We start from the raw sequence: 24,508 nt of genomic DNA, 5'->3' as shown, positions 1-24,508 counted from the left end.
TCCCACTCTCTACACTGCCATCATTCTGCATTCATGCTCTTTATGCTGCCGTCACTCTGTGTTGCTGCTCTTTACACTGCCGTCATTCTTTTTTCCCACTCCCTACACTGCCATCATTCTGCATTCATGCTCTTTACACTGCCGTCACTCGGTTGACCAGCTCCTAACATTGCTGTGACGTGGTGTTCCTGCTCTTAACGCTACCGAATCTCTTTGTTCCCCCTGTGTCAAGTTCGTCACTCTGCGTTTCCACTCTTTACACTGCCGTCACTCTGCATTCCCGCTTTTTAAACTGCCGTCACTCTGCATTCCCACTCTTTACACTGCCGTCACTCTGCATTCCCGCTCTTTAAACTGCCATCACTCTGCGTTCCCGCCCTTTACACTGCCATCACTCTGTGTTCCTGCTCTTTACGCTGCCATCACTCTGTGTTTCTGCTCTTTAAACTGCCGTCACTCTGCTTTCCTGCCCTTTACACTGCCGTCACTCTGCGTTTCCGCTCTTTACACTGCCATCACTCTGTGCTCCCGCTTTTTACACTGCCATCACACTGTGTTCCCGCTCTTTACACTGCCCTCACTATGCATTCCCGCTCTTTACACTACTGTCACTCTGCGTTCCCACACTTTACGCTGCCGTCACTCTGCGCTCCCGCTCTTTACGCTGCCGTCACTCTGTGTTTCCGCTCTTTACACTGCCAACACTCTGCCTTCCCATTCTTTAGACTACTGTCACTCTGCGTTCCCACTCTTTACGCTGCCGTCACTCTGTGTTTCTGCGCTTTCGCTGCCGTCACTGTACATTCCCACTCATTACGTTGCCGTCAATCTGCATTCCAGCTCTTTACACTGCCGTCACTCTGCGTTCCCGCGCTTTACGCTGCCGTCACTCTGCATTCCCGCTCTTTCCGCTGCCATCAAACTGTGTTGCTGCTCTTTACGATGCCATCACTATGTTTTCGCTCTCTTTACACTGCCATCACTCTGTTTTCCCACTCTTTACACTGCCGTCACTCTTTTTACCCACTCTCTACACTACTGTCATTCTGCGTTCTTGCTCTTTATGCTGCCGTCACTCTATGTTGCTGCTCTTTATACTGCCGTCATTCGGTCTACCAGCTCCTAACACTGCTGTGACGTGGTGTTCCTGCTCTTAACACTACCGAATCTCTGTGCTCCCCCTGTGTCAAGGCAGTCACTCGGTGCTTCCACTCTTTACACTGCCATCACTCATTTTCTCGCTATTTATACTGTCATGACTCTGCGTTCCCAATGTTTACGCTGCCGTCACTCTGCATTCGCACTCTTTACACTGTCGTCACTCTGCATTCCCACTCTTAAGACTGCCGTTACTCTGCGTTCCCGCTCTTTACACTGCCGTCACTCTGTGTTCCCGCCCTTTACACTGCCGTCACTCTGCTTTCCCTCCCTTTACACTGCCGTCACTCTGCGTTTCCGCTCTTTACACTGCCATCACTCTGTGTTCCCGCTCTTTACACTGCCATCACTCTGTGTTCCCGCTCTTTACACTGCCCTCACTCTGCGTTCCCGCTCTTTACACTACTGTCACTCTGCGTTCCCACACTTTACGCTGCCGTCACTCTGTGTTTCTGCTCTTTCGCTGCCATCACTGTACATTCCCGCTCATTACGTTGCCGTCAATCTGCGTTCCCACTCTTTACGCTGCCGTCACTCTGTGTTTCCACTCTTTACACTGACGTCACTCTGCAATCCTGCTACTTACACTGTCGTCACTCTTTGTTCCTGCTCTTTACACTGCCCTCGCTCTGTGTTCCTGCTCTTTATGGTGCCGTCTCTCGGTGTCCCAGCTCCTTACACTGCCGTCACTCTGCGCTCCCGCTCTTTACGCTGCCGTCACTCTGTGATTCTGCTCTTTACGCTGCCGTCACTCTGTGTTTCTGCGCTTTCGCTGCCGTCACTGTACATTCCCACTCATTACATTGCCGTTACTCTGCGTTCCCGCTCTTTACGCTGCTGTCACTCTGTGTTGCTGCTCCTTACACTGCCGTCACTCGGTTTACCAGCTCCTAACATTGCTGTGACGTGGTGTTCCTGCTCTTAACGCTACCGAATCTCTTTGTTCCCCCTCTGTCAAGGCCATCACTCTGCTTTCCCACTCTTTATGCTGCCGTCACTCTGCATTCCCGCTCTTTACGCTTCCGTCACTCTGCATTCCCGCTCTTTACACTGCCGTCACTCTGCGTTGCCACTCTTTACACTGCTGTCACTTTGCATTCCCGCTCTTTAAACTGCCGTCACTCTGCGTTCCCGCCCTTTACACTGCCATCACTCTGCGTTCCCTCTCTTTACACTGCCTTCACTCTGCGTTCCCACTCTTTACACTGCCATCACTCTGTGTTTCTGCTCTTTAAGCTGCCGTTACTGTCCATTCCCACTCATTACGTTGCCGTCAATCTGCGTTTCCACTCTTTACGCTGCCGTCACTCTGTGTTTCCGCTCTTTACACTGACGTCACTCTTCAAACCTGCTCTTTACACTGCTGTCACTCTTTAAACTGCCAACACTCTGCGTTCCCATTCTTTGCACTACTGCCATTCTGCGTTCCCACTCTTTATGCTGCCGTCTTCTGTGTGTCTGCTCTTTACACGGCCGTCACTCTATGTTTCTGCTCTTTCGCTGCCATCACTGTACGTTCCCACTCATTACGTTGCCTTCAATCTGCGTTCCCGCTCTTTACACTCTCTTCACTCGGCGTTCCCGCTCTTTATGCTGCCGTCACTCTGCATTCCCGCTCTTTCCGCTGCCATCAAACTGTGTTGCTGCTCTTTACTCTGCCTTCACTATGTTTTCCCTCTCTTTACACTACCATCACTCTGTTTTCCCATTCTCTACACTACCGTCACTCTGTGTTCCTGCTCTTTATGCTGCCGTCACTCTGTGTTCCCGCTCTTCACACTGCCATCACTATGTGTTCCCGCTCTTTACACTGCCATCACTCTGTGTTCCCGCTCTTCACACTGCCCTCAATCTGCGTTCCCGCTCTTTACACTACTTTCACTCTGCGTTCCCACTCTTTACGCTGCCGTCACTCTGTGTTTCCGCTCTTTACACTGACGTCACTCTTCAATCCTGCTCTTTACACTACTGTCACTCTTTGTTCCCACTCTTTAAACTGCCAACACTCTGCGTTCCCATTCTTTGCACTACTGTCATTCTGCGTTCCCACTCTTTATGCTGCCATCACTCTGTGTTCCCACTCTTTACACTGCCATCACTATGTGTTCCCGCTCTTTACGCTGCCGTCACTCGTTTTCCCGCTCTTTATACTGTCATGATTCTGCATTCCCAATGTTTACACTGCCGTCACCCTGCATTCCCACTCTTTACACTGTCGTCACTCTGCATTCCCACTCTTTAGAGTGCCGTTACTCTGCGTTCCCGCTCTTTACACTGCCATCACTTTGCGTTCCCGCCCTTTTCACTGATGTCACTCTGCGTTGCTGCTCTTTACACTGCCGTCACTCAGTTTACCAGCTCCTAATATTGCTGTGACGTGGTGTTCCTGCTCTTATCGCTACTGAAACTCTTAGTTCCCCCTGTGTCAAGGCCGTCATACTGCGTTCCCACTCTTTATGCTGCCGTCAATCTGCGTTCCCACTCTTTACACTGCTGTCACTCTTTGTTCCCGCTCTTTACACTGCCATCACTTTGCGTTCCCGCCCTTTTCACTGATGTCACTCTGCGTTGCTGCTCTTTACACTGCCGTCACTCAGTTTACCAGCTCCTAACACTGCTGTGACGTGGTGTTCCTGCTCTTAACACTACCGAATCTCTGTGCTCCCCCTGTGTCAAGGCTGTCACTCCGAGCTTCCATTCTTTACACTGCCGTCACTCATTTTCTCGCTCTTTATACTGTCATGATTCTGCGTTCCCAATGTTTACGCTGCCGTCACTCTGCATTCCCACTCTTTACACTGTCGTCACTCTGCATTCCCACTCTTTAGACTGCCGTTACTCTGCGTTCCCGCTCTTTACACTGCCGTCACTCTGCGTTCCCACCGTTTACACTGCCGTTACTCTGCGTTCCCACTCTTTACGCTGCCGTCACTGTACATTCCCACTCATTACGTTGCCGTCAATCTGCGTTCCCACTCTTTACGCTGCTGTCACTCTGTGTTTCCGCTCTTTACACTGACGTCACTCTGCAATCCTGCTCTTTACACTGCCGTCACTCTTTGTTCCCGCTCTTTACACTGCCCTCGCTCTGTGTTCCTGCTCTTTATGCTGCCGTCTCTCGGTGTCCCAGCTCCTTACACTGCCATCACTCTACGCTCCCGCTCTTTACGCTGCCATCAATCTGTGTTTCCGCTCTTTACACTGACGTCACTCTGCAATCCTGCTCTTTACACTGCTGTCACTCTTTGTTCCCACTCTTTACACTGTCAACACACTGCGTTCCCATTCTTTGCACTACTGTCATTCTGCGTTCCCACTCTTTATGCTGCCGTCACTCTGTGTTTCTGCTCTTTACGCTGCCGTCACTATGTGTTTCTGCTCTTTCTCTGCCGTCACTGTACGTTCCCACTCATTACGTTGCCTTCAATCTGCGTTCCCGCTCTTTACACTGCCGTCACTCTGCGTTGCCACTCTTTACACTGCTGTCACTTTGCATTCCCGCTCTTTAAACTGCCGTCACTCTGCGTTCCCGCCCTTTACACTGCCATCACTCTGCGTTCCCTCTCTTTACACTGCCATCACTCTGCGTTCCCACTCTTTACACTGCCATCACTCTGTGTTCCCGCACTTTACACTGCCATCACTCTGTGTTCCCGCTCTTTACACTGCCCTCACTCTGCGTTCCCGCTCTTTACACTACTGTCACTCTGCGTTCCCACACTTTACGCTGCCATCACTCTGTGTTTCTGCTCTTTAAGCTGCCGTCACTGTCCATTCCCACTCATTACGTTGCCGTCAATTTGCGTTCCCACTCTTTACGCTGCCGTCACTCTGTGTTTCCGCTCTTTACACTGACGTCACTCTTCAATCCTGCTCTTTACACTGCTGTCACTCTTTGTTCCCGCTCTTTACACTGCCATCACTTTGCGTTCCCGCCCTTTTCACTGATGTCACTCTGCGTTGCTGCTCTTTACACTGCCGTCACTCAGTTTACCAGCTCCTAACACTGCTGTGACGTGGTGTTCCTGCTCTTAACACTACCGAATCTCTGTGCTCCCCCTGTGTCAAGGCTGTCACTCCGAGCTTCCATTCTTTACACTGCCGTCACTCATTTTCTCGCTCTTTATACTGTCATGATTCTGCGTTCCCAATGTTTACGCTGCCGTCACTCTGCATTCCCACTCTTTACACTGTCGTCACTCTGCATTCCCACTCTTTAGACTGCCGTTACTCTGCGTTCCCGCTCTTTACACTGCCGTCACTCTGCGTTCCCACCGTTTACACTGCCGTTACTCTGCGTTCCCACTCTTTACGCTGCCGTCACTGTACATTCCCACTCATTACGTTGCCGTCAATCTGCGTTCCCACTCTTTACGCTGCTGTCACTCTGTGTTTCCGCTCTTTACACTGACGTCACTCTGCAATCCTGCTCTTTACACTGCCGTCACTCTTTGTTCCCGCTCTTTACACTGCCCTCGCTCTGTGTTCCTGCTCTTTATGCTGCCGTCTCTCGGTGTCCCAGCTCCTTACACTGCCATCACTCTACGCTCCCGCTCTTTACGCTGCCATCAATCTGTGTTTCCGCTCTTTACACTGACGTCACTCTGCAATCCTGCTCTTTACACTGCTGTCACTCTTTGTTCCCACTCTTTACACTGTCAACACACTGCGTTCCCATTCTTTGCACTACTGTCATTCTGCGTTCCCACTCTTTATGCTGCCGTCACTCTGTGTTTCTGCTCTTTACGCTGCCGTCACTATGTGTTTCTGCTCTTTCTCTGCCGTCACTGTACGTTCCCACTCATTACGTTGCCTTCAATCTGCGTTCCCGCTCTTTACACTGCCGTCACTCTGCGTTGCCACTCTTTACACTGCTGTCACTTTGCATTCCCGCTCTTTAAACTGCCGTCACTCTGCGTTCCCGCCCTTTACACTGCCATCACTCTGCGTTCCCTCTCTTTACACTGCCATCACTCTGCGTTCCCACTCTTTACACTGCCATCACTCTGTGTTCCCGCACTTTACACTGCCATCACTCTGTGTTCCCGCTCTTTACACTGCCCTCACTCTGCGTTCCCGCTCTTTACACTACTGTCACTCTGCGTTCCCACACTTTACGCTGCCATCACTCTGTGTTTCTGCTCTTTAAGCTGCCGTCACTGTCCATTCCCACTCATTACGTTGCCGTCAATTTGCGTTCCCACTCTTTACGCTGCCGTCACTCTGTGTTTCCGCTCTTTACACTGACGTCACTCTTCAATCCTGCTCTTTACACTGCTGTCACTCTTTGTTCCCACTCTTTAAACTGCCAACACTCTGCGTTCCCATTCTTTGCACTACTGTCATTCTGCGTTCCCACTCTTTATGCTGCCGTCACTCTGTGTGTCTGCTCTTTACACGGCCGTCACTCTGTGTTTCTGCTCTTTCGCTGCCATCACTGTACGTTCCCACTCATTACGTTGCCTTCAATCTGCGTTCCCGCTCTTTACACTCTCTTCACTCGGCGTTCCCGCTCTTTATGCTGCCGTCATTCTGCATTCCCGCTCTTTCCGCTGCCATCAAACTGTGTTGCTGCTCTTTACACTGCCTTCACTATGTTTTCCCTCTCTTTACACTACCATCACTCTGTGTTCCCGCTCTTTACACTGCCCTCAATCTGCGTTCCCGCTCTTTACTCTACTGTCACTCTGCGTTCCCACTCTTTACGCTGCCGTCACTCTGTGTTTCTGCTCTTTACGCTGCCGTCACTCTGTGTTTCTGCTCTTTTGCTGCCGTCACTGTACATTCCCACTCATTACGTTGCTGTCAATCTGCATTCCCGCTCTTTACACTGCCGTCACTCTGCGTTCCCGCTCTTTACGCTGCCGTCACTCGTTTTCCCGCTCTTTATACCATCATGATCCTGCATTCCCAATGTTTACACTGCCGTTACCCTGCATTCCCACTCTTTACACTGTCGTCACTCTGCATTCCCACTCTTTAGAGTGCCGTTACTCTGCGTTCCCGCTCTTTACACTGCCATCACCTTGCGTTCCCGTAATTTTCACTGACGTCACTCTGCGTTGCTGCTCTTTACACTGCCGTCACTCAGTTTACCAGCTCCTAATATTGCTGTGACGTGGTGTTCCTGCTCTTATCGCTACCGAAACTCTTGGTTCCCCCTGTGTCAAGGCCGTCATACTGCGTTCCCACTCTTTATGCTGCCGTCAATCTGCGTTCCCACTCCTTACACTGCTGTCACTCTTTGTTCCCGCTCTTTACACTGCCATCACTTTGCGTTCCTGCCCTTTTCACTGATGTCACTCTGCGTTGCTGCTCTTTACACTGCCGTCACTCAGTTTACCAGCTCCTAACACTGCTGTGACGTGGTGTTCCTGCTCTTAACACTACCGAATCTCTGTGCTCCCACTGTGTCAAGGCTGTCACTCCGAGCTTCCACTCTTTACACTGCCGTCACTCATTTTCTCGCTCTTTATACTGTCATGATTCTGCGTTCCCAATGTCTACGCTGCCGTGACTCTGCGTTCCCGCTCTTTACACTGCCGTCACTCTGCGTTCCCACCGTTTACACTGCCGTTACTCTGCGTTCCCGCTCTTTATGCTGCCGTCACTGTACATTCCCACTCATTACGTTGCCGTCAATCTGCGTTCCCACTCTTTACGCTGCTGTCACTCTGTGTTTCCACTCTTTACACTGACGTCACTCTGCAATCCTGCTCTTTACACTGCCGTCACTCTTTGTTCCCACTCTTTACACTGCCCTCGCTCTGTGTTCCTGCTCTTTATGCTGCCGTCTCTCGGTGTCCCAGCTCCTTACACTGCCGTCACTCTACGCTCCCGCTCTTTACGCTGCCATCAATCTGTGTTTCCGCTCTTTACACTGACGTCACTCTGTAATCCTGCTCTTTACACTGCTGTCACTCTTTGTTCCCACTCTTTACACTGCCAACACACTGCCTTCCCATTCTTTGCACTACTGTCATTTTGCGTTCCCACTCTTTATGCTGCCGTCACTCTGTGTTTCTGCTCTTTACGCTGCCGTCACTCTGTGTTTCTGCTCTTTCTCTGCCGTCACTGTACGTTCCCACTCATTACGTTGCCTTCAATCTGCGTTCCCGCTCTTTACACTGCCGTCTCTCTGCGTTCCCGCTCTTTACACTGCCGTCACTCTGCATTCCTGCTCTTTCCGCTGCCATCAAACTGTATTGCTGCTCCTTACACTGCCATCACTATGTTTTCCCTCTCTTTACACTGCCTTCACTCTGTTTTCCCACTCTTTACAATGCCGTCACTCTGTTTTCCCATTCTCTACACTACCGTCACTCTGTGTTCCTGCTCTTTATGCTGCCGTAACTCTGTGTTCCCGCTCTTCACACTGCCATCACTCTGTGTTCCCGCTCTTCACACTGCCATCACTCTGTGTTCCCGCTCTTTACACTGCCATCACTCTGTGTTCCCGCTCTTTACACTGCCATCACTATGTGTTCCCGCTCTTTACACTGCCATTACTCTGTGTTCCCGCTCTTTACACTGCCATCACTCTTTGTTCCCGCTCTTTACACTGCCATCAATATGTGTTCCCACTCTTCACACTGCCCTCAATCTGTGTTCCCGCTCTTTACACTTCTGTCACTCTGCGTTCCCCTTCTTTATGCTGCCGTGACTCTGTGTTTCTGCTCTTTACGCTGCCGTCACTCTGTGTTTCTGCTCTTTCGCTACCGTCACATTACATTCCCACTCATTATGTTGCCGTCAATCTGCCTTCCCGCTCTTCACACTGACGTCACTCTGCGTTCCCGCTCTTTACGCTGCCGTCACTCATTTTCCCGCTCTTTATACTGTCATGATTCTGCATTCCCAATGTTTACACTGCTGTCACTCTGCATTCCAACTCCTTACACTGTCGTCACACTGCATTCCCACTCTTTACACTGCCGTCACTCTGTTTTCCCACTCTCTACACTGCCGTCATTCTGCATTCCTGCTCTTTATGCTGCCGTCACTCTGTGTTGCTGCTCTTTACACTGCCGTCACTCAGTTTACCAGCTCCTAACATTGCTGTGACATGGTGTTCCTGCTCTTAACGCTACTGAATCTCTTTGTTCCCCCTGTGTCAAGTCCGTCACTCTGCGTTCCCACTCTTTATGCTGCCGACGCTCTGCATTCCCGCTCTTTAAACTGCCGTCACTCTGCGTTCCCACTCTTTACACTGCCATCACTCTTTGTTCCCGCTCTTTACACTGCCATCATTATGTGTTCCCACTCTTCACACTGCCCTCAATCTGTGTTCCCGCTCTTTACACTTCTGTCTCTCTGCGTTCCCCTTCTTTATGCTGCCGTGACTCTGTGTTTCTGCTCTTTACGCTGCCGTCACTCTGTGTTTCTGCTCTTTCGCTACCGTCACATTACATTCCCACTCATTATGTTGCCGTCAATCTGCCTTCCCGCTCTTCACACTGACGTCACTCTGCGTTCCCGCTCTTTATACTGTCATGATTCTGCGTTCCCAATGTTTACGCTGCCGTCACTCTGCATTCCCACTCTTTGCACTGTCGTCACTCTGCATTCCCGCTCTTAACACTGCAGTCACTCTGCGTTCCCGCCATTTACACTGCCATTACTCTGTGTTTCTGATCTTTACACTGCCGTCACTCTGTTTTCCCACTCTCTACACTGCCGTCATTCTGCATTCCTGCTCTTTACACTGCCGTCACTCTGCGTTGCTACTCTTTACACTGCCGTCACTCGGTTTACCAGCTCCTAACGTTGCTGTGACGTGGTGTTCCTGCTCTTAACGCTACCGAATCTCTTTGTTCCCCTGTGTCAAGTTCGTCATTCTGCGTTCCCGCTCTTTACGCTGCTGTCACTCTACATTCCCGCACTTTACACTGCCTGCACTCTTCATTCCCGCTCTTTACACAGCCGGCACTCTGCATTCCCGCTCATTAAACTGCCATCACTCTGCGTTCCCACTCTTAACACTGCCATCACTCTGCATTCCCACTCTTTAGACTGCCATCACTCTGCGTTCCCGCCCTTTACACTGCCATCACTCTGTGTTCCCGTTCTTTACACTGCCATCACTCTGTGTTCCCGTTCTTTACACTGCCATCACTATGTGTTCCCGCTCTTTACACTGCCATCACTGTGTTCCCACTCTTTACACTGCCATCACTCTGCGTTCCCGCTTTTAGGCTGCCGTCAAACTGTGTTGCTGCTCTTTACACTGCCATCACTATGTTTTCCCACTCTTTACATTGCCGACACTCTTTTTTCCCACTCTCTACACTACCGTCATTCTGTGTTCCTGCTCTTTATGCTGCCGTCACTCTATGTTGCTGCTCTATACAATGCCGTCACTCGGTCTACCAGCTCCTAACACTGCTGTGACGTGGTGTTCCTGCTCTTAACACTACCGAATCTCTTTGCTCCCCCTGTGGCAAGGCTGTCACTCGATGCTTCCACTCTTTACACTGCCGTCACTCATTTTCCCGCTCTTTATACTCTCATGATTCTGCGTTCCCAATGTTTACGCTGCCGTCACTCTGCATACCCACTCTTTGCACTGTCATCACTCTGCATTCCCACTCTTTAGACTGCCGTTACTCTGCGTTCCCGCTCTTTACACTGCCGTCACTCAGCGTTCCCGCTCTTTATGCTGCCGTCGCTCTGTTTCTGCTCTTTAAACTGCCGGCACTCTGCGTTCCCTCCCTTTACACTGCCGTCACTCTGTGTTCCCGCTCTTTACACTGCCATCACTGTGTTCCTGCTCTTTACACAGCCCTCACTCTGCCTTCCCGCTCTTTACACTACTGTCACTCTGCGTTCCCACATTTTACGCTGCCGTCACTCTGTGTTTCTGTTCTTTCGCTGCCGTCACTGTACATTCCCACACATTACGTTGCCGTCAATCTGTGTTCCCACTCTTTACACTGCTGTCACTCTTTGTTCCCGCTCTTTACACTGCCCTCGCTCTGTGTTCCTGCTCTTTATGCTGCCGTCTCTCGGTGTCCCAGTTCCTTACACTGCCGTCACTCTGTGCTCCCGCTCTTTACGCTGCTGTCACTCTGTGTTTCCGCTCTTTACACTGACGTCACTCTGCAATCCTGCTCTTTACACTGCCGTCACTCTTTGTTCCCATTCTTTACACTGCCCTCGCTCTGTGTTCCTGCTCTTTATGCTACCGTCTCTCGGTGTCCCAGCTCCTTACACTGCCGTCACTCTGCGCTCCCACTCTTTACGCTGCCGTCACTCTGTGTTTCCGCTCTTTACACTGACGTCACTCTGCAATCCTGCTCTTTACACTGCTGTCACTCTTTGTTCCCACTCTTTACACTGCCAACACTCTGCCTTCCCATTCTTTACACTACTGTCATTCTGCGTTCCCACTCATTATGCTGCCGTCACTCTGTGTTTCTGCGTTTTCGCTGCCCTCACTGTACATTCCCACTCATTACGTTGCCGTCAATCTGCGTTCCCGCTCTTTACGCTGCCGTCACTCTGCATTCCCGCTCTTTCCGCTGCTGGCACTCTGCATTCCCGCTCTTTCCGCTGCCATCAAACTGTGTTGCTGCTCTTTACACTGCCATCACTATGTCATCCCTCTCTTTACACTGCCATCACTCTGTTTTCCCACTCTTTACACTGCCATCACTATGTTTTCCCACTCTCTACACTACCGTCACTCTGCGTTCCTGCTCTTTATGCTGCCGTCACTCTATGTTGCTGCACTTTACACTGCCATCACTCGGTCTACCAGCTCCTAACACTGCTGTGACATGGTGTTCCTGCTCTTAACACTACCGAATCTCTGTGCTCCCCCTGTGTCAAGGCTGTCACTCGGTGCTTCCACTCTTTACACTGCCGTCACTCATTTTCTCGCTCTTTACACTGTCATGATTCTGCGTTCCCAATACTTACGCTGCCATCACTCTGCATTCCCACTCTTTACACTGTCGTCACTCTGCATTCCCACTCTTTAGACTGCCGTTACTCTGCGTTCCCACTCTTTCCACTGCCATCACTCAACGTTCCCACTCTTTATGCTGCCGTCGCTCTGTGTTTCTGCTCTTTAAACTGCCGTCACTGTGTTCCCGCTCTTTACACAGCCCTCACTCTGCCTTCCCGCTCTTTACACTACTGTCACTCTGCGTTCCCACATTTTACGCTGCCGTCACTCTGTGTTTCTGTTCTTTCGCTGCCGTCACTGTACATTCCCACTCATTACGTTGCCGTCAATCTGCGTTCCGACTCTTTACACTGCCGTCACTCTGTGTTTCCGCTCTTTACACTAACGTCACTCTGCAATCCTGCTCTTTACACTGCTGTCACTCTGTGTTTCCGCTCTTTACACTGACGTCACTCTGCAATCCTGCTCTTTACACTGCCGTCACTATTTGTTCCCGCTCTTTACACTGCCCTCGCTCTGTGTTCCTGCTCTTTATGCTGCCGTCTCTCGGTGTCCCAGCTCCTTACACTGCCGTCACTCTGCGCTCCCACTCTTTACGCTGCCGTCACTCTGTGTTTCCGCTCTTTACACTGACGTCACTCTGCAATCCTGCTCTTTACACTGCTGTCACTCTTTGTTCCCACTCTTTACACTGCCAACACTCTGCCTTCCCATTCTTTACACTACTGTCAATCTGCATTCCTGCTCTTTACACTGCCGTCACTCTGCGTTCCCGCTCTTTACGCTGCCGTCACTCTGCATTCCCGCTCTTTCCACTGCCATCAAACTGTGTTGCTGCTCTTTACACTGCCATCACTATGTCTTCCCTCTCTTTACACTGCCATCACTCTGTTTTCCCACTCTCTACACTACCGTCATTCTGCGTTCCTGCTCTTTATGCTGCCATCACTCTATGTTGCTGCTCTTTACACTGCCGTCACTCGGTCTACCAGCTCCTAACACTGCTGTGACATGGTGTTCCTGCTCTTAACACTACCGAATCTCTGTGCTCCACCTGTGTCAAGGCTGTCACTCGGTGCTTGCACTCTTTACACTGCCGTCACTCATTTTCTCGCTCTTTATACTGTCATGATTCTGTGTTCCCAATATTTACGCTGCCATCACTCTGCATTCCCACTCTTTACACTGTCGTCACTCAGCATTCCCACTCTTTAGACTGCCGTTACTCTGCGTTCCCGCTCTTTACATTGCCGTCACTCCGCGTTCCCTCCCTTTACACTGCCCTTACTCTGCGTTCCTGCTCTTTACACTGCCGTCACTCTGTGTTTCTTCTCTTTACACTGCCATCACTCGGTTTACCAGCTCCTAACATTGCTGTGACGTGGTGTTCCTGCTCTTAACGCTGCCGAATCTCTTTGTTCCCCCTGTGTCAAGGCCGTCACTCTGCGTTCCCACTCTTTATGCTGCCGTCACTCTGCATTCCCACTCTTTACACTACCATCATTCTACATTCCCGCTCTCTATACTGCTGTCACTCTGCATTCCCACGCTTTACACTGCCATCACTCTGCATTCCTGCTCTTTAAAACGCCGTCACTCTGCATTCCCGCCCTTTACACTGCCGTCACTCCGCATTCCCGCTCTTTACACTGCCATCACTCTGTGTTCCCGCTCTTTACACTGCCCTCACTCTGCGTTCCTGCTCTTTACACTGCCATCACTCTGTGTTCCCACACTTTACACTGCCCTCACTCTGCATTCCCGCTCTTTACACTACTGTCACTCTGCGTTCCCACACTTTACGCTGCCGTCACTCTGTGTTTCTGCTCTTTAAGCTGCCGTCACTCTGTGTTTCTGCTCTTTCGCTGCCGTCACTGTACATTCCCACTCATTACGTTGCCGTCAATCTGCGTTCCCACTCTTTACGCTGCCGTCACTCTGTGTTTCCGCTATTTACACAGACGTCACTCTGCAATCCTGCTCTTTACAGTGCCGTCACTCTTTGTTCCCGCTCTTTACACTGCCCTCGCTCTGTGTTCCTGCTCTTTATGCTGCCGTCTCTCGGTGTCCCAGCTCCTTACACTGCCGTCACTCTGCGCTCCCGCTCTTTACACTGCCGTCACTCTATGTTTCCGCTCTTTACACTGACGTCACTCTGCAATCCTGCTCTTTACACTGCTGTCACTCTTTGTTCCCACGCTTTACACTGCCAACACTCTGCCTTCCCATTCTTTGCACTTCTGTCATTCTGCGTTCCCGCTCTTTACACTGCCGTCACTCTGCGTTCCTGCTCTTTACGCTGCCGTCACTCTGCATTCCTGCTCTTTCCGCTGCCATCAAACTGTATTGCTGCTCCTTACACTGTCATCGCTATGTTTTCCCTCTCTTTACACTGCCTTCACTCTGTTTTCCCACTCTTTACAATGCCGTCACTCTGTTTTCCCATTCTCTACACTACCATCACTCTGTGTTCCTGCTCTTTATGCTGCCGTAACTCTGTGTTCCCGCTCTTCACACTGCCATCACTCTGTGTTCCCACTCTTTACACTGCCATCACTCTGTGTTCCCGCTCTTTACACTGCCATCACTATGTGTTCCCGCTCTTTACACTGCCATCACTCTGTGTTCCCGCTTTTCACACTGCCCTCAATCTGCGTTCCCGCTCTTTACACTACTATCACTCTGCGTTCCCCTTCTTTACGCTGCCGTGACTCTGTGTTTCTGCTCTTTACACTGCCGTCACTCTGTGTTTCTTCTCTTTACACTGCCATCACTCGGTTTACCAGCTCCTAACATTGCTGTGACGTGGTGTTCCTGCTCTTAACGCTACCGAATCTCTTTGTTCCCCCTGTGTCAAGGCCGTCACTCTGCGCTCCCACTCTTTATGCTGCCGTCACTCTGCCTACCCGTTCTTTAAGCTGCCATCACTCTGCACTCCCGCTCTTTAAAATACCGTCACTCTGCATTCCCGCCCTTTACACTGCCATCACTCTGCGTTCCCGCTCTTTACACCGCCATCACTCTGTGTTCCCACTCTTTACACTGCCCTCACTCTGCGTTCCCGCTCTTTACACTACTGTCACTCTGTGTTCCCACATTTTACGCTGCCGTCACTCTGTGTTTCTGCTCTTTAAGCTGCCATCACTCTGTGTTTCTGATCTTTCGCTGCCGTCACTGTACATTCCCACTCATTATGTTGCCGTCAATCTGCGTTCCCACTCTTTACGCTGCCGTCACTCTGTGTTTCTGCTCTTTACACTGACGTCACTCTGCAATCCTGCTCTTTACACTGCCGTCACTCTTTGTTCCCGCTCTTTACACTGCCCTCGCTCTGTGTTCCTGCTCTTTATGCTGCCGTCTCTCGGAGTCCCAGCTCCTTACACTGCCGTCACTCTGCGCTCCTGCTCTTAACACTGCCGTCACTCTATGTTTCCGCTCTTTACACTGACGTCACTCTGCAATCCTGCTCTTTACACTGCTGTCACTCTTTGTTCCCACGCTTTACACTGCAAACACTCTGCCTTCCCATTCTTTGCACTACTGTCATTCTGCATTCCCACTCTTTATGCTGCCGTCACTCTGTGTTTCTTCTCTTTACGCTGCCGTCACTCTGTGTTTCTGCGCTTTCGCTGCCGTCACTGTACGTTCCCACTCTTTACGTTGCCTTCAATCTGCATTCCCGCTCTTTACACTGCCGTCACTCTGCGTTCCCGCTCTTTACGCTGCCGTCACTCTGCATTCCCGCTCTTTCCGCTGCCATCAAACTGTGTTGCTGCTCTTTACACTGCCATCACTATGTCATCCCTCTCTTTACACTGCCATCACTCTGTTTTCCCACTCTTTACAGTGCTGTCACGCTGTTTTCCCACTCTTTACACTGCCATCACTGTTTTCCCACTATTTACACTGCCGTCAATCTGTTTTCCCACTCTCTACACTGCCGACATTCTGCGTTCCTGCTCTTTACACTGCCATCACGCTTTTTTCCCACTCTTTACACTACCATCGCTCTGTTTTCCCACTCTTTACACTGCCATCACTCTGTTTTCCCACTCTCTACACTGCCGTCATTCTGCGTTCCTGCTCTTTATGCTGCCGTCACTCTGTGTTGCTGCTCTTAACACTGCCGTCACTCGGTCTACCAGCTCCTAACACTGCTGCGGCGCGGTGTTCCTGCTCTTAACGCTGGCGAATCTCTTTGCTCCCCCTGTGCAAGGCTGTCACTCAGTGCTTCCACTCTTTACACTGCCATCACTCATTTTCCCGCTCTTTATACTGTCATGATTCTGCGTTCCCAATGTTTCCACTGCCGTCACTAAGCATTCCCACTCTTTACACGGTTGTTCCTCTGCATTCCCACTCTTTAGACTGCCGTTACTCTGCGTTCCTGCTCTTTACGCTGCCGTCACTCTGTGTTTCTGCTCTTTACACTGCCGTCACTCGGTTTACCATCTCCTAACATTGCTGTGACGTGGTGTTCCTGCTCTTAACGCTACCGAATCTCTTTGTTCCCCCTGTGTCAAGGCCCTCACTCTGGATTCCCACTCTTTATGCTGCCGCCACTCTGCATTCCCACTCTTTACACTGCTGTAACTCTGCATTTCCGCTATTTAAACTGCCAACACTCTGCGTTCCCGCCCTTTGCACTGCCGTCACTCTGCATTCACGCTCTTTAAACTGCCAACACTTTGCGTTCCCGCCCTTTACACTGCCGTCACTCTGCGTTCCCCCTCTTTACACTGCCATCACTCTGTGTTCCCACTCTTTACGTTGCCATCACTCTGTGTTCCCGCTCTTTACACTGCCATCACTCTGTGTTCCCACTTTTTACACTGCCATCACTCTGTGTTCCTACTCTTTACACTGCCCTCACTCTGCATTCCCGCTCTTTACACTGCCATCACTCTGTGTTTCTGCTCTTTACGCTGCCGTCACTATGTGGTTCTGCGCTTTTGCTGCCGTCACTGTACATTCCCACTCATTACCTTGCCCTCAATCTGCGTTCCCGCTCTTTACACTGCTGTCAATCTGCGTTCCCACTCTTTACGCTGCCGTCACTCTGCATTTCCGCTCTTTCCGCTGCCGTCAAATTGTGTTGCTGCTCTTTACACTGCCATCACTCTGTTTTCCCACTCTTTACACTGCCATCACTCTGTTTTCCCACTCATTACACTGCCGTCACTCTGTTTTCCCACTCTCTACACTACCGTCATTCTGCATTCCTGCTCTTTATGCTGCCGTCACTCTGTGTTGCTGCTCTTTACACTGCCATCACTCGGTTTACCAGCTCCTAAAATTGCTGTGACGTGGTGTTCCTGCTCTTAACGCTACCTAATCTCTTTGTTCCCCCTGTGTCAAGGCCGTCACTCTGCGTTCCCACACTTTATGCTGCCGTCACTCTGCATTCCCAGTCTTTACACTGCTGTCACTCTGCATTCCCGCTCTTTAAACTGCCATCACTCTGTGTTCCCACTCTTTACACTGCCCTCACTCTGCATTCCCGCCCTTTACACTACTGTCACTCTGCGTTCCCACACTTTACGCTGCCGTCACTCTGTGTTTCTGCTCTTTACGCTGCCATCACTCTGTGTTTCTGCTCTTTCGCTGCCGTCACTGTACATTCCCACTCATTACGTTGCCATCAATCTGCGTTCCCACTCTTTTCGCTGCCGTCACTGTGTTTCTGCTCTTTACACTGATGTCACTCTGCGCTCCCGCTCTTTACGCTGCCATCACTCTGTGTTTCCGCTCTTTACACTGACGTCACTCTGCAATCCTGCTCTTTACACTGCCGACACTCTTTGTTCCCAGTCTTTACACTGCCTTCGCTCTGTGTTCCTGCTCTTTATGTTGCCGTCTCTCGGTGTCCCAGCTCCTTACACTGCTGTCATTCTGCGCTCCCACTCTTTACGCCGCCGTCACTCTGTGTTTCCACTCTTTACACTGATGTCACTCTGCGTTCCCGTACTTTACACTGCTGTCACTCTGCGTTCCCGTACTTTACACTGACGTCACTCTGCAATCCTGCTCTTAACACTGCTGTCACTCTTTGTTCCCACTCTTTACACTGCCATCACTCTGCGTTCCCACTCTTTGCACTGCCATCACTCTGCGTTCCCATACTTTACGCTGCCGTCACTCTGCGTTCCCGCTCTTTATGCTGCCGTCACTCTGTGTTTCTGCTCTTTACGCTGCCGTCACTCTGCGTTCCCACTCTTTACGCTGACGTCAAACTGTGTTGCTGCTCTTTACACTGCTGTCACTCGTTTTACCAGCGCCTAACACTGCTGTGACCTGGTGTTCCCGCTCTTAACGCTACCAAATCTCTTTGTTCCCTCTGTGTCAATGCTGTCACTCGGTGCTCCCGTTCTTTATACTGTCATGATTCTGCATTCCTACTGTTTACGCTGCCTCACTTTGCGTTCCCGCTCTTTACGCTGCCGTCACTCTGCATTCCCACTCTTTAGACTGCTGTTACTCTGCGTTCCCGCTCTCTATGCTGCCGTCACTCTGCGTTCCCACTCTCTATGCTGCCGTCACTCTGCATTCCCACTCTTTTCATTGCCATCTCTGCATTCCCGCTCTTCAAACTGTCGTCACTCTGCGTTCCCACTCTTTACACTGCTGTCACTCTGCATTCCTGCTCTTTAAACTGCCATCACTCTGCATTCCCGCCCTTTAAACTGCCATCACTTTGTGTTCCCGTTCTTTACACTGCCTTCACTCTGTGTTCCCGCTCTTTACACTGCCATCACTCTGTGTTGCTGCTCTTTACACTGCCATCACTATATTTTCCCACTCTCTACACTGCCATCACTCTGTTTTCCTGCTCTTTATGCTGCTGTCACTCTATGTTGCTGCTCTTTACACTGCCGTCACTCGGTCTACCAGCTCCTAACACTGCTGTGACGTGGTGTTCCTGCTCTTAATGCTACCGAATCTCTTTGCTCCCCCTGTGTCAAGGCTGTCACTCGGTGCTTCCACTCTTTACACTGCCGTTACTCATTTTCTCGCTCTTTATACTGTCATGATTCTGCGTTCCCAATGTTTACACTGCCGTCACTATGCATTCCCACTCTTTACACGGTCGTTCCTCTGCATTCCCACTCTTTAGACTGCCGTTACTCTGCGTTCCTGCTCTTTACGCTGCCGTCACTCTGCGTTCCCGCCCTTTACACAGCCGTCACTCTGTGTTCCCGCTCTTTACGCTGCCGTCACTCTGTGTTTCTGCTCTTTACACTGCCGTCACTCGGTTTACCAGCTCCTAACATTGCTGTGACGTGGTGTTCCTGCTCTTAACGCTACCGAATCTCTTTGTTCCCCCTGTGTCAAGGCCGTCACTCTGGATTCCCACTCTTTATGCTGCCGCCACTCTGCATTCCCACTCTTTACACTGCTGTAACTCTGCATTTCCGCTATTTAAACTGCCAACACTCTGCGTTCCCGCCCTTTACACTGCCGTAACTCTGCATTCACGCTCTTTAAACTGCCAACACTTTGCGTTCCCGCCCTTTACACTGCCGTCACTCTGCGTTCCCACTCTTTACACTGCCATCACTCTGTGTTCCCGCTCTTTACGTTGCCATCACTCTGTGTTCCCGCTCTTTACACTGCCATCACTCTGTTCCCACTTTTTACACTGCCATCACTCTGTGTTCCTACTCTTTACACTGCCCTCACTCTGCGTTCCCGCTCTTTACACTGCCATCACTCTGTGTTTCTGCTCTTTACGCTGCCGTCACTATGTGGTTCTGCGCTTTTGCTGCCGTCACTGTACATTCCCACTCATTACCTTGCCCTCAATCTGCGTTCCCACTCTTTACACTGCTGTCAATCTGCGTTCCCACTCTTTACGCTGCCGTCACTCTGCATTCCCGCTCTTTCCGCTGCCGTCAAATTGTGTTGCTGCTCTTTACACTGCCATCACTCTGTTTTCCCACTCTTTACACTGCCATCACTCTGTTTTCCCACTCATTACACTGCCGTCACTTTGTTTTCCCACTCTCTACATTGCCGTCATTCTGCGTTCCTGCTCTTCACACTACCATCACTCTATTTTCCCACACTTGAAACTGCCGTCACTGTTTTCCCACTCTCTACACTACCGTCATTCTGCATTCCTGCTCTTTATGCTGCCGTCACTCTGTGTTGCTGCTCTTTACACTGCCATCACTCAGTTTACCAGCTCCTAAAATTGCTGTGACGTGGTGTTCCTGCTCTTAATGCTACCTAATCTCTTTGTTCCCCCTGTGTCAAGGCCGTCACTCTGCGTTCCCACACATTATGCTGCCGTCACTCTGCATTCCCAGTCTTTACACTGCTGTTACTCTGCATTCCCGCTCTTTAAACTGCCGTCACTCTGCGTTCCCACTCTTTATGCTGCCGTCACTCTGCATTCCCACTCTTTTCATTGCCATCTCTCTGCATTCCCGCTCTTCAAACTGTCGTCACTCTGCGTTCCCACTCTTTACACTGCTGTCACTCTGCATTCCCGCTCTTTCCGCTGCCATCAAACTGTGTTGCTGCTCTTTACACTGCCATCACTATGTTTTCCCTCTCTTTACACTGCCATCACTCTGTTTTCCCACTCTTTACACTGCCATCACTATGTTTTCCCACACTTTACACTGCCGTCACTCTGTTTTCCCACTCTCTACACTAACGTCATTCTGCGTTCCTGCTCTTTATGCTGCCGTCACTCTATGTTGCTGCTCTTTACACTGCCCTCACTCGGTCTAGCAGCTCCTAACACTGCTGTGACGTGGTGTTCCTGCTCTTAACACTACCGAATCTCTGTGCTCCCACTGTGTCAAGGCTGTTACTCAGTGCTTCCACTCGTTACACTGCCGTCACTCATTTTCTCGCTCTTTATACTGTCATGATTCTGCGTTCCCAATGTTTCCGCTGCCGTCAATCTGCATTCCCACTCTTTACACCGTCGTCACTCTGCGTTCCCGCTCTTTACACTACTGTCACTCTGCGTTCCCACACTTTACGCTGCCGTCACTCTGTGTTTCTGCTCTTTACGCTGCCATCACTCTGTGTTTCTGCTCTTTCGCTGCCGTCACTGTACATTCCCACTCATTACGTTGCCGTCAATCTGTGTTCCCACTCTTTTCGCTGCCGTCACTCTGTGTTTCTGCTCTTTACACTGATGTCACTCTGCGCTCCCGCTCTTTACGCTGCCGTCACTCTGTGTTTCCGCTCTTTACAAGGAGGTCACTCTGCAATCCTGCTCTTTACACTGCCGACACTCTTTGTTCCCGCTCTTTACACTGCCTTCGCTCTGTGTTCCTGCTCTTTATGCTGCCGTCTCTCGGTGTCCCAGCTCCTTACACTGCCGTCACTCTGCGCTCCCACTCTTTACGCCGCTGTCACTCTGTGTTTCCGCTCTTTACACTGACGTCACTCTGCGTTCCCGTACTTTACACTGCTGTCACTCTGCGTTCCCGTACATTACACTGACGTCACTCTGCAATCCTAATCTTTACACCGCTGTCACTCTTTGTTCCCACTCATTACACTGCCCTCGCTCTGTGTTCTTGCTCTTTATGCTGCCGTCTCTCGGTGTCCCAGTTCCTTACACTGCCGTCACTCTGCGCTCCAGCTCTTTACGCTGCCGTCACTCTGCATTCCGGCTCTTTAAGCTGCCGTCACTCTGTGTTTCTGCTCTTTACGCTGCCGTCACTCTGCGTTCCCACTCTTTATGCTGACGTCAAACTGTGTTGCTGCTCCTTACACTGCTGTCACTCAGTTTACCAGCGCCTAGCACTGCTTTGACCTGCTGTTCCCGCTCTTAACGCTACCAAATCTCTTTGTTCCCTCTGTGTCAATGCTGTCACTCGTTGCTCCCACTCTTTATACGGTCATGATTGTGCATTCCTATTTTTTACGCTGCCTCACTCTGCGTTCCTGCTCTTTACGCTGCCGTCACTCTGCATTCCCACTCTTTAGACTGCCGTTACTCTGCGTTCCCGCTCTTTACACTGCCGTCACTCTGCGTTCCCACTCTTTATGCTGCCGTCACTCTGCATTCCCACTCTTTACATTGCCATCACTCTGCATTCCCGCTCTTCAAACTGTCGTCACTCTGCGTTCCCACTCTTTACACTGCTGTCACTCTGCATTCCTGCTCTTTAAACTGCCATCACTCTGCGTTCCCGCCCTTTAAACTGCCATCACTTTGTGTTCCCGTTCTTTACACTGCCATCACTCTGTGTTCCCGCTCTTTACACTGCCATCACTCTGTGTTGCTGCTCTTTACACTGCCATCACTATATTTTCCCACTCTCTACACTGCCATCACTCTGTTTTCCCGCTCTTTATGCTGCTGTCACTCTATGTTGCTGCTCTTTACACTGCCGTCACTCGGTCTACCAGCTCCTAACACTGCTGTGACGTGGTGTTCCTGCTCTTAACGCTACCTAATCTCTTTGCTCCCCCGTGTCAAGGCTGTCACTCGGTGCTTCCACTCTTTACACTGCCGTCACTCATTTTCTCGCTCTTTATGCTGTCATGATTCTGCGTTCCCAATGTTTATGCTGCCGTCGCTCTGCATTCCCACTCTTTACACTGTCGTCTCTCTGCATTCCCACTCTTTAGACTGGCGTTACTCTGCGTTCCTGTTCTTTACACTGCCGTCACTCTGCGTTCCCGCCCTTTACACTGCCGTCGCTCAGCGTTCCCACACTTTACGCTGCCATCACTCTGTGTTTCTACTCTTTAAGTTGCCGTCACTCTGTGTTTCTGCTCTTTCGCTGCCGTCACTGTACATTCCCACACATTACATTGACGTCAATCTGCGTTCCCACTCTTTACACTGCTGTCACTCTTTGTTCCCGCTCTTTACACTGCCCTCGCTCTGTGTTCCTGCTCTTTATGCTGCCGTCTCTCGGTGTCCCAGCTCCTTACACTGCCGTCATTCTGCACTCCCGCTCTTTACGCTGCCGTCACTCTGCTTTCCCGCTCTTTCCGCTGCCATCAAACTGTGTTGCTGCTCTTTACACTGCCATCACTATGTTTTCCCTCTCTTTACACTGCCATCACTCTGTTTTCCCACTCTTTACACTGCCATCACTCTGTTTTCCCACTCTCTACCCTACCGTCATTCTGCGTTCCTGCTCTTTATGCTGCCGTCACTCTATGTTGCTGCTCTTTACAATGCCGTCACTCGGTCTAGCAGCTCCTAACACTGCTGTGACGTGGTGTTCCTGCTCTTAACACTACCGAATCTCAGTGCTCCCCCTGTGTCAAGGCTGTCACTCGGTGCTTCCACTCTTTACACTGCCGTCACTCATTTTCTCGCTCTTTATACTGTCATGATTCTGCGTTCCCAATGTTTACACTGCCGTCAATCTGCATTCCCACTCTTTACACTGTCGTCACTCTGCGTTCCCGCTCTTTACACTACTGTCACTCTGCGTTCCCACACTTTACGCTGCCGTCACTCTGTGTTTCTGCTCTTTACGCTGCCATCACTGTACATTCCCACTCATTATGTTGCCGTCAATCTGTGTTCCCACTCTTTTCGCTGCCGTCACTCTGTGTTTCTGCTTTTTACACTGATGTCAATCTGCGCTCCCGCTCTTTACGCTGCCGTCACTCTGTGTTTCCGATCTTTACACTGACGTCACTCTGCAATCCTGCTCTTTACACTGCTGACACTCTTTGTTCCTGCTCTTTACACTGCCTTCGCTCTGTGTTCCTGCTCTTTATGCTGCCGTCTCTCGGTGTCCCAGCTCCTAACACTGCCGTCAATTTGCGCTCCCACTCTTTACGCCGCTGTCACTCTGTGTTTCTGCTCTTTACACTTATGTCACTCTGGGTTCCTGTACTTTACACTGCTGTCACTCTGCATTCCCGTACTTTACACTGACGTCACTCTGCAATCCTACTCTTTAGACTGCCGTTGCTCTGCGTTCCCGCTCTTTACACTGCCGTCACTCTGCTTTCCCGCCCTTTACACTGCCGTCACTCAGTGTTCCCGTTCTTTATGCTGCCGTTACTCTGTGTTTCTGCTCTTTAAACTGCCATCACCCTGTGTTCCCACTCTTTACACTACTGTCACTCTGCGTTCCCACACTTTACGCTGCCGTAACTCTGTGTTTCGGCTCTTTAAGCTGCCTTCACTCTGTGTTTCTGCTCTTTTGCTGCCGTCACTGTACATTCCCACACATTACGCTGCCGTCAATCTGCGTTCCCGCTCTTTACACTGCTGTCACTCTTTGTTCCCGCTCTTTACACTGCCCTCGCTCTGTGTTCCTGCTCTTTATGCTGCCGTCTCTCGGTGTCCCAGCTCCTTACACGGCCGTCACTCTACGCTCCCGCTCTTTACTCTGCCATCAATCTGTGTTTCCACTCTTTACACTGACGTCACTCTGCAATCCTGCTCTTTACACTGCTGTCACTCTTTGTTCCCACTCTTTACACTGCCAAAACTCT

This window comes from Carcharodon carcharias, chromosome 16, assembly GCF_017639515.1.
Source record: "Carcharodon carcharias isolate sCarCar2 chromosome 16, sCarCar2.pri, whole genome shotgun sequence".
In the NCBI taxonomy this organism is placed as follows: domain Eukaryota; kingdom Metazoa; phylum Chordata; class Chondrichthyes; order Lamniformes; family Lamnidae; genus Carcharodon; species Carcharodon carcharias.
The sequence above is the reverse complement of the archived record's forward strand: the minus strand, read 5'-3'. Positions refer to the sequence as shown.